Source organism: Haliaeetus albicilla, chromosome 20 (genome assembly GCF_947461875.1).
Source record: "Haliaeetus albicilla chromosome 20, bHalAlb1.1, whole genome shotgun sequence".
Classification (NCBI taxonomy): Eukaryota; Metazoa; Chordata; class Aves; order Accipitriformes; family Accipitridae; genus Haliaeetus; species Haliaeetus albicilla.
This window is the reverse complement of record NC_091502.1, coordinates 5,521,322-5,531,954: the sequence shown is the minus strand read 5'-3', so window position 1 is coordinate 5,531,954 and position 10,633 is coordinate 5,521,322.

The following is a 10,633-nucleotide window of genomic DNA, read 5'->3' as shown; positions in this document are numbered from 1 at the left end:
GCCCTATAGGCTCCCAAAATCTGTTACAGCAGGGAAAAGCCATGTCCCGCTGAGGGTGTATTTAAGAGCGCGCTGGCACGACACCCATCGGAGGGGTGGCAATTGCTCCCCGCAGGGCAGAGCAACAGCTTGCAGGTGGGCAGGGAAGATGGAGCAGAGAGGAGAGAGCCAGAGAGCCCGATGAGTAAATCTGGCTGATGACTTATCATCCAAGTCGGTTGTAGTCACGGACTTATTAATAGATATGAGGTAGAATTGTGAAAAACAGTTGGTTTTGTTGGCTTGATGCAGAGTTGAGGAAGGGCTTAATTTTTTCTCTTTACTGTGCTGGAGAGATGGAAACTTTTCAAATAAAACAGAAAGCTGTTTTGCTTGGAGTCCTCTGCAGAAAGCACAGCGTATGTTTGTCCAGCTGCCAGCACTTGGAGGGTCTGGTGGAATAGGTCTTCACAGAAAGCCTTCTGTTTAAATACATTCAGAATTAGGCCTTTAAATTAAAGGCTGACCCTCGCTATGTGTCACAGCCAGCACTGTGAGCCAGTTACAGGCTTTGGACCCGACTCTAAAGTGATTAAAGTGACTTGAGTGAACTAACTCATTGCTCCCAGACTCATACTTGATTAACCATGACCATGAGAGAGGGTAAGGGAGAACCATCCACCTTTAAGGCACTTGCACTGTATTTATAACAGCCCAGTGAAAGACTGGAAACCCTACTGTGCCAATTGCTGGACAAGCATGTAGCAGAGCCCCAGATTTTAGTACGCAGATTTATGAATAGGCACAAAATGTGGATGAATTTGTCACCCACAAATGGCCAAGGGGAGCTGAGAGGATCTGGGAAGAGGAACGCATAACAAAATGAACAAATTTAAGTGTCGTAGAGATCGACTGTGATCAGGTAATAGTTGCAGGGAATACTTGTTTTAAATTATAAGCCTAGACAAAAGCAATTTTGTTCCTTTGATGACTGCATTGTCCTTGTTCTCTTTCCACGCCCTTCATTGTGGTAGCTCGGTACATCCACTCATTTCACCTTAGCTTAATTAGGGATGTGCAAAACAACCAGCATGCTAGCACTGGGTTCCTGGTTGGGACTGCAGGTACGAACAAATCATTAAGTAGAAAATGTCTAAAGACCTCTGTCATCTGATAGAAAGAAAACCTTTCTGTGGGAATAATGGAAGGAAAATTTTGGCCTCTTATTTGCAAAAGAAAAGCAGAAATTGGAGGCTAGTCCAAACATGTAGGTTGACCTCAAACAAATTGTTTTGCTTTGGGATGTTTTGTGGTGCAGACAGTGCTGGGTTTGTTTCCATTCCGAGCCAAAGCAAACTTTGCAGCTGGAATTTCTCTGCAAAACTGGAATTCAAGTCCTTCCCTTTCCCAGCACAGCTTGGTATGGTTCAGTCTGCCTCCACCTGCCCTGAGCTAGGGTGATGCTGGCAGTGATCAGCCCACTCGTTGCAGAGCTGACGTGGTGGTCCCAGCCCCGCATCTTCAGACAGCCTCATGCCACACTCCCGCAGGTATCTCCACCCTCATGCCATGAAAGCACCGCTCCGATGGGCTGCTGTGCAGCCCAACACCCATTTCAGGTGCTTTGAAGTGGTTCCTGCTCCTGGCACATGGTGAAAATCCTGTCTTTTGGCCATGGGGAAACCTCGCAGGGTAAGGAGAAGACCTAGGCTTGAGGGTTCTGTGGTTGGGACACAACCACTTTGCCCTGGAGGTCCATCACTGAGCTGTGTGGATGCAGCCTAAGGCACCCAAATGGTCCGTGCCTCCGCTTTGCTCCCAGCACAGATAGGGCCAGAGCTGGCTTTGGTCTCTCTCTAACCTGGGGCAAATGGTCTCACCTCTGGGCCTCCATCAGGAGAATCCCTTCCTTCCCAGAAGTGCTAGGAGACCTGGACAATGCTTGGGAAGGCTACCGTAAAAGCTACGGTGGCTACCTTATCTCCCACTTTATAAACTAAGAAGTGTATGGAAATTACCCGAGGAACAAAACCTGCTAAGTAACCTCATTATCCCTTTCTTTGGGGAGTTTACTGTAAAACAGCAGGCTTTGGATCTTAATTTGCTGGGAAGTGCAGTAATGTAATTAGCTACACTGATAAGGAGCTGAGCTGTGTGAATTCTTCAGAGGGGAGGAGGAATGTGCTAGACAAAGAGACAAGGGAAAGGAAGAAGAAAAAAATAATGCTTCCCCTGCCAAGAAATCTTTTTTTTTTTCAAAATGTTAGTGATATAAAATTATGGAAGAGTTTTGTTTTGGTCAGAGGCAATGCCATTCTCAAATATTTCCCTGTTTAAAAAAGACACAATTTCTAGAATCCTTTAATTATTTCTTTTTTAAATAAAATTAATGCATGTTGTGAAAAAAAGTATTTTGATTTTTTTTTTCTTTTCTAAGAAGCATCTTGCCTGTCCTGATTTTCTCCTCGTTTGGCTAAAGCAGCTCAAAAACAGCTTGGGGAAACTCCTTCTCCCAGCAAACATGAGAGCACCATCTGCCTGCTGTGCAGATGGGGCCAAGCTCTGCCTGCGCCTGCCCCCCCCCCCACTGCCTGCAAGTCACCACGAGCTCTTCCCAAACCCAAACTTTGTCGATGACCCAAGCAGCCTTTGTGCTTGGCACTGCCATCCTTGCTCCTAAAAGCTTTGCTGAGGACCACACGAAGCTCTGGCGATGTGAACCTCATGAAGCTCAGCCATGTGCACCCCTGGGAGAGGGGCTGCCCATGCCTTGCAGACCCACCTGTGCTGGTGGCCAACACAGGCTTTTGGGGGCTTGTGAAGGTCTTTCACAGCACGAAATGAAGAATGCATTTCTCTTGTCACTAGATGGCTCTATCTGCTTTCACTAAACGCACACGGTTTTCTTTTTATGGCCCCAAATGAGCAGCAGCCCTACAGCTGTATGCTTGTAGGGTCACCAGCCACAGCCAGAAAGGTAAATCTCCAGGAGATGGAAAAATCCACCCGGGTTTTGCTGATGGTTTTCATTATATTCTTGCTAACATCCCTGAATAAAATAAACACTGTTGTGAGAACCCTCACAGTTTGAGATTTGGGTGAAATGGTCCCCTCTGGTACAAGTTCTGGGGTTTGCTCATCTCAGACTCCTCCAGCAGCCATTGCACTCCAGCCTCTATGCAGATTGGAACCAAAAAGGGAGAAATTTGGGTGGCTGCTGGGCATTTAACTCAGGTTCAGGCTGGTGGAGAGCCAGGAACTTCCTTTTCTTTGTCCTTCATTAGGTGGGAGGCAAGGAGGGGCTGGCTCCCAGCACAGCACACCCCTGAGATGACTCAAATTGGTGGGTGCACCACCAGCCACCCCTGGGGTCACCTGGCCCCTGCTCAAGGGTCGCTGCACCCACGCCAGCAGCTGCCATCCCGTCCTACGCTCGCCCCGTGGGACCTCCTTCTGTGCTGCAGCTTCGAGGCACAAATTTACCTTCTGGAGATGCTTTTCTTCAGGGACAGGGAGCTCACTGCCACAGCCTGTGCACAGCAGCCCCGGGGGAAGGTCTGGGGCGATGGGGACGGTGGGGGACAGGGGATTTGCAGGGAAACATCCCATGGTTTGGCTCATGATGGCAGTGGGGACACTCTCCTGGGATTTTGGCTTCTGGGAGGTGGAGCAGGCAGGCAGCCCTGCCTGGTGGAGCAGAATTCGTGGCTCTGCGAGCATTGGGGTTTAAAGGAGGGGATGCTGGTACATAAGCAGGCACAGGGGGAGCGCAGGGGAGGTGGGCAGGAGGACAAACCCTTGAAACCATGCACTGAAGCCCTGCAGATGTCTGCAGCCTCAAACCCTTACACTGAAAGCGACATTTTCAGGTTTTGGATGTCTCTTGAGTAACTAAAAAGCTACTGCAGGTCTGACTGTGGACAAGAAAGCATATCAGGTTGTTGCTTTCCCCAGGAGAAACACTGTATGTTGAAAAAAAATACAATATATCCAGGGGCTCCACTGGCTATATTGGCTTAAGGCTGAGTATTTTATCGGGTGCCAGATCTCCCAGGTGTATTCAAGAGATGTTTGAAGCAAAATTCCTGCCTGGAAAAAGTTACTATCTGAGAATGTAATCCAAAGCCATGAAAGACTAGGATTATGTCTACTGATTTCAAACGGATTTGAATCAGGCCCTGGGGAACTAGTCTGGCATCTCTTCCTCACATAGGCAGCCTCTGCGCTTCGAGGAGACAAGCCTTGTAATAGCAACTACTTCCACGGGTATTTGCAAGATCACACCTTTGTCTGCACAAATGATACAAGACACTAGTGACCACGGTGGGAAAGGAAGCAAATTTGCTTATTTAGGTAATTAACAGGCATTTGAGACAACTATTGCTGTCTAATGCATTTCTGACAGACTAATAATTCTGTTTGACGAAGCAGCAATTATTACAGTAATGTTATGGTCCACTAAAATAACCGTCTCTCCTAGCTACCACTGCCAGGAGAGGATGGGTGAAATTGCATTTCTCCTTCTTCCAAGTGAACAGACTACGTGCCGGAGAAGCATCCCGCAGGGCTCAACTGGGAGAGGAAGGACTCGTACAGCCACTGTGCAGCAGCTTCTGTTGCAACCAGCCTTCAGAGGATGCCTTGTTTTTATGGCCCCAGATAGCTGCAGGCATAATTTTGCACCTGCAATTTTGGTCAGATAGAGAACTGCCGTCCTTATTGACCCATGTAATGTGATGCCTTGAGAGACCAGTGCTGCGAGCACAAACAGTTGTGACTGATTAGGAAAGGCACCATTTGCAGGGCAGACATAATGCTGGGTGTTATGTCCCTTCTGAAAATCGGCTGTGCCATGAGCCAGGGAGGACCGATAACCCCGTCAACGTCCTTTGGGCAGGCAGCTCCTTCCTGGAGTTGTGCCGGGGTCTGAAGTGTAACTTTGGTCACTTCAAGGGACTACGATGGTGAAATGGAGAATTGGAGACATTTTGCTTTCACCTGGTCTTGTCTGATCCTGTCTAACAGCTGGGTGAGCCGAATGCTCGAGTAGGTAAATCCTTCAGGGCTAACACAGCAAGGCAGGGGCAGGAATGGGGGGAGGAGGTGTTTTCCAGGAGGGGGGTCCTCCATCACCCCACAGCCCACGCAGGAGCTGCACTCAGGGCCTCCCTTCCCCCATCCCATCTGGAGAGGGCTTGCAGGGAGCCAGCTCACACGGGTGACCACACAGTCAGGTTTACCTTCTTGTCACACAAGCCACAGGAGATAGGTAGATAGAAGACCCAGGCAGCGATATTAACTGACTGGCCTCAAACCGTGCAAGGAACACCCAGGACCTGGCCCTAATTTGGTCTGTATGACATGGAGGGGATTTTATTCAAGGTCTGACTCCTCACTACAAGATAGGCAGGTCAGGATAGCAGACGGGCGGGTTGATGGGGTGCAGAGGGTTCTCGGCACTGCTCTGTACAGCTCTGCTCTGCAACTTTGCTGCCACTTAGAGCCCGTGACTCCTGCAGACAGGAGAGAAAATCAGGTAACACGGATTTCCTCTATTTCTTTTCTTGGGGGATCAGTCTATTGAGAGATTTATTAAAAACCACTACGCCAGAGATAGAAAAATATCACCTGACAAGAAAATGCTCTTATGGAAAACAAGTCTTTGGTAGCTTTACATGCTTCTTGAACACAGGGAAAGCCAGTCAATAAAGTTCCTTGTGGCCTAAAAGCAGAAACATCTGTCGGAGGCAGCTTGCTAGGCTGAATATAGCAGCAGGAAAGCCCAACTGATTAACTCCATCCTCTTCCTAACATGTTTTTTGTGGTTCCCAGAAATCCCTAGAAAGGGCTCCTGAGGACACTGGCACCATTACAAGCCAGCTGTAATTCTGTAAACAGGGAGATCAAGGAATGATTATCATAACTGCAGTTCACCTCTGGCATCCAGTTTGCATAATTCACATGTGCTTCACCTGCTCTCCCTTAGCCATGGGACCAGCTTGTGATTTAGGGAAGGAGGAAGAGCCCATGCTCTGATGAAGGAGAGAATAAAGCCATTGTTGTGAGCAGGATTGGGGGGGTTGGGGTCCATATAATCTTGCCAGTAGGCTGGAGCTGGGGAAAATGGTAGGGAAGATTACAGCAGTAATAGAGTCGATGCAGGAAGCACTTCCAGTGTGGCTGGGCTGAACCTCCTCGATATCAGAGCCCTTCTCCCACCCCTCGCTTTTCCCATCCACATTTGTCCTAACAAGGAAAGAGGCCGGCTTTCTGGGGCTTCCTCTTGATTGCGTTTCACATTTTGGTCTTCTTTCATTTCTGCTTATAGTAATCCCATGGGATGAAAATGCTTAAGAGGAATAGCCTTTTCTAACCCCTCCTCTGCATCGACTTTTGTAAAGACGCAACAGGACAAGGTGGTAGATAATCTCATCTAGGCTCCCTTTTCCACGAAAGTTTGGACCAGATGATCTTCTGAGGTCCCTTCCAACCTGAGCTGTTCCATGTTCTAGGACTTCAAGTCTGGTATCAAGTGACAACTTTGTCTCTGACATGATGGACAGTGTGAGGGAGACTGTCTTCTTAGTAGGAATAAGGGATGACTACTTGGCAAACATGTCATTTTAAGAATTGTGTTAGGAAAATACGCATTTCCCATCATGTAGCATTCTTTTTTTCCCCCTCACTGGTACATTTCTGCAGTACACAAATATATAACTCAGAACAATTTAAAAGTTACTAAGCAACCTGGATGCCTTTCAATGCCTTTTAATAAAATAATTTTTTAAAAATTTGTACAATTGAAAATAACTTCAATTGAGAGTTCAGGTTAACATAGCATATAATGTGTTTCTTCAGTCTTTCCATACCTGTTTACCCAAAGAAACTTTATTTTCACTGATGCATTTTGGACAGATACAAGTAGTTAATTCCAGAATTTTTAAGAAATTTCAAGAACTAGAATTTAAGTTGTGATGTAGATAAATTTCCTAATGCCAGGCTCCTGAAGCATCAGCTTTACTGATCACTCACCATACAGTATTCTTCCTTCTAATAATCCATATGCTGCCTTTCATCAAGTCTGAAACCTTCAAGAACGACTACATACACTGTAAGCTACCTTTCAACTACTGCACTGACATAAAATTGAGGAGATGCAAAATCAGATTGCTCTTGTGTTCAGACATTGTCAGCAGGCTGAAAGATGTAAGAATTCATTCATTTGGATGTGTCTGTCATCTCCCCCTTTGTCAGCCTTGAAGGACATAGCAGTTCCAAGAAGGCATTCATGCTAAATGTCTTCCACAAGTGCCAGCACCTGGGTAGTATTTTGACATCCTTACAACTGAAAACTATGGAAATAATCACCCCATGGGGACATGCCTCAACATTCCTACATATTCAGTATTGCCAAAATGGACTATCATCTGCGATCCTGAAACCTTGTAGCTGATGAGGAAGTATGATTGAGAACTTCTTTCACTGCTTTTACAGCCAAATAACGAATTACCTGCAATGCCGTTTCCTGCAGCATGCTGTACATGGGCTGAGCAAACACCTAGGAGGAATACTTGTTCTGATTTCTCATGAACTTCTAGACAGACTGATGTCTCAAGTTAACATTAAGCATCACCCACTGCAAATATTGATAGTCAAGGTCAAAACATTTGACTGCAGTACATTATTTTTACTTTTTCAAATATTGCTACTGCAGCTTCCTTATGATCTTGGAAATAATCAGACAATAGTCTACTCCCTTTCCAACTGTGTAAAAATTAACAACTACCAAAAAACCTTTGCTGTTTTTATGCTTTGAGGTATCTATGGCCCAGAGGAGAGAAATGCCCTTTTCAGCTAAATGTTTGCTTTCTTTGTGAGAGAGGATCTAAAATATTGCTGGCAACACAAAGCTCTCTTCCTAGAAAGATGAATTTTCTTACCTGTAGTTAGAAAACTACACTATTGCTTTCACAATCAAGTGATCCATAGGAGTGATTATGCATCATACTACCATAGGTTTCCAGCACATCTGCCACAGCGGTATTTTCACATTTCTACTAATAAAAAGCTCAAAGTTTCACCTTTATAAGAAATGCTAGAATTACTTCTTTGCTTTTTTTCCACTTCCATCCTACGTGATGTGACAGTTCACCATGCCTAACCAAGGAACTTCTCCACAAACTTCAGGAAGTTTCCTGACAACTATTGCCAACTTTATGGAGCTAATCAACACCATTTCTCCACTCACTCTGGAAAGCAGAAAGCCTTTTTTTTTTTTTTTTTTAGATACACGTCTGGACTTGTTGCAGGATTGTTGACAATGCAATTGCAGTTACAGTCACAAAACTTGCACGGACCAGCTAAAACTACATAAATAGTAATTAGTGTCATTCTTAAGTCAGAGTCCCTGCATCCCATTTCCACTGGTCCAGGCCAAGAGACCTTAGATATGGTGCCTGAAACAGCCAGTATTTAGCTTGCAACAAGTCTATGGGAAAAAGTAATCTTTCATTTTGATAACTATCATCTCATGTGGGGGAATAACTTCTGCAACTCCACAGCTACTCTGTAAGCACATTTAAATGTATATATCTGCATTTTAGTACACATTGAAATAATTTCTGTGTAATGTTCATAAACATGAGATCTTTGGAGTTCAACTGTGCTGCATAAAGAGGGACTACTTTTCTTGGAGAGAAAGTAAATACAGCTGTGCCTACAGCAGAACCATGGGATGGGAGAATGAAACAGCCTTTGGTAGACAAAGATGCATGGCCCATTCACTCAGCAGTTCTTCAGAGGGAAATGAGTATTCACGGCACTATGTGCAGTCTTTCCTGAATTGATACTTAATTCTGGGTAGATCCTGCCAGCTTAAAGGAATAGTTTTAATCAGAATCTGAGGGATTTACTACCCTGTGGGTTTTTGTGTGTGTGTGCATGCGTGTGTGTGTGTAGTTGCGTGCTGTTATTTTTTTCTTGAGGGAATGAACTACCTCAGTTTTCTGTTTTTTTGTTTCCTTTCAGCTTACGGAGTATTAAAATTTATGAGTAGAAGTGTGGACCTTGTGTTGGAAATGTACATCTTCAGACTTATTCTTCTCCACTGCATATGTTTACCTCTCAAAAGGTTTACCTTCCACCTCCCACAGTGGAAAATGGTAAGATCAAATCTGAAAGGGAACCCACTGCTCTTTCCAGCTCTACTAGAGGACTCTTCGAAATCCTCCCTCAGTAGTCACCTCAGAAGACATCAACAGCACAACACAGTGAGAGTCTTCCTCTATTTATATATTGGATTCAAATTCCCAGAGGACTCTGCTGAAATCTCTACCCGGCATTGCATAAAGCAAACCCCTATGTGATGAGTATTTGCTCTCTACGTAGCCAGTAGTTTTCTCCGTCACATGCTATTTCCTCACCCATGTTAGAGAGGCCTGAGGCAATACCAAGTTTTCACAGGCAAAGTCTCAAAAAGGAAGATTTATAACTTTTTAAAATTTCAGGTTTGTTTTTTATTGCAGTTCTGAGACAAAAAAAACCCAGTGATTTTTTCTTCTAACTGTTTTGGTTAGTATTTGTTAAAAGCTGAGTTTCAGACTGACTTCCCTTCCAAAAATAAGGTGGTATCCTGCCATTGCTCTGTGAGGGTCTGACTGATTGATTCAGCCCTCCCCTTACTCCTGCTACAGTTGAGTGAGATAAAAGACATTCCCCAGGGCCACGAGGATCTGCTTCTGGCCCGGCATGAACTCCTCACTCTGCCCAGCGGGGGTACCTCATCCAGCACTCCTGTCATCTCACTTCACATGTCCCCTCCTCTCTTCTCCAGCCCTCATAGGCTTGATTACTGCTCCTTATCCTCCCACTTTCCTCCCCCATTTCCCCAGCCTTTCCCAGCTCTCAGGACACATACGGAGAAGGAGGAATAGGAGTTCTTCACCCGGGGGTATTTCCCTTGTCACAGTCCTGTTCCAGCTTTCTCCCCCTGTCCCTCAGTCTGTGGGAAGAATTACAGCAGATAGGGTCTGGTGACAACTCAAACAGTGCAAAGCAGGGCAGATGATGTGATACCTTGGCATGGCAAGTCAGGTACCAAGGAGGTATTGGAGCGCCTCAGCTCAGTGCAGTCCCATGTCCTCTTCCCCTAGCTGAGACCTCAAGCAGCTTGGGGACACAGCATGACCACAGGCCAGGGTGGCAGACACCCTCTGCCATGGGATCCCAGACAGCAGACTCCTCAGCCTGGGCTGCAAATGCCTGAACCGCAGGGCAGGCGGTAGGGAGTGTGCAGCGGAGGCTGATGTCTGGGTCTAACCAGCATCATGCAGTCCCATCCTCTCCCCTGGCAAGGCAGGGACTCAAACCAAGCCAGCTTGGGAAGACCTTGGCCCAGGGCTCCATGCAGTGCTTCTGAGGGAGGCAGCAGAGCTCGTATGTCCCTAAAACCCCTGAAGGGCTGCTCTGTGGAAGGACCCAGAATTAGGGTTTTTTCATCTCTTCATAATCGGATCTCCTCCGGCGTGTGAGATGGCTCCATACCAGACAGCACAAGGGGGTCAGCGTCTGGCGCATGAGGCGATGGAGAAGGGACGGCGGACCCGGGCTGCTTTCGGGATCAAGCTCTCCGGTGAGGAGGACGCGGGACCTCTCA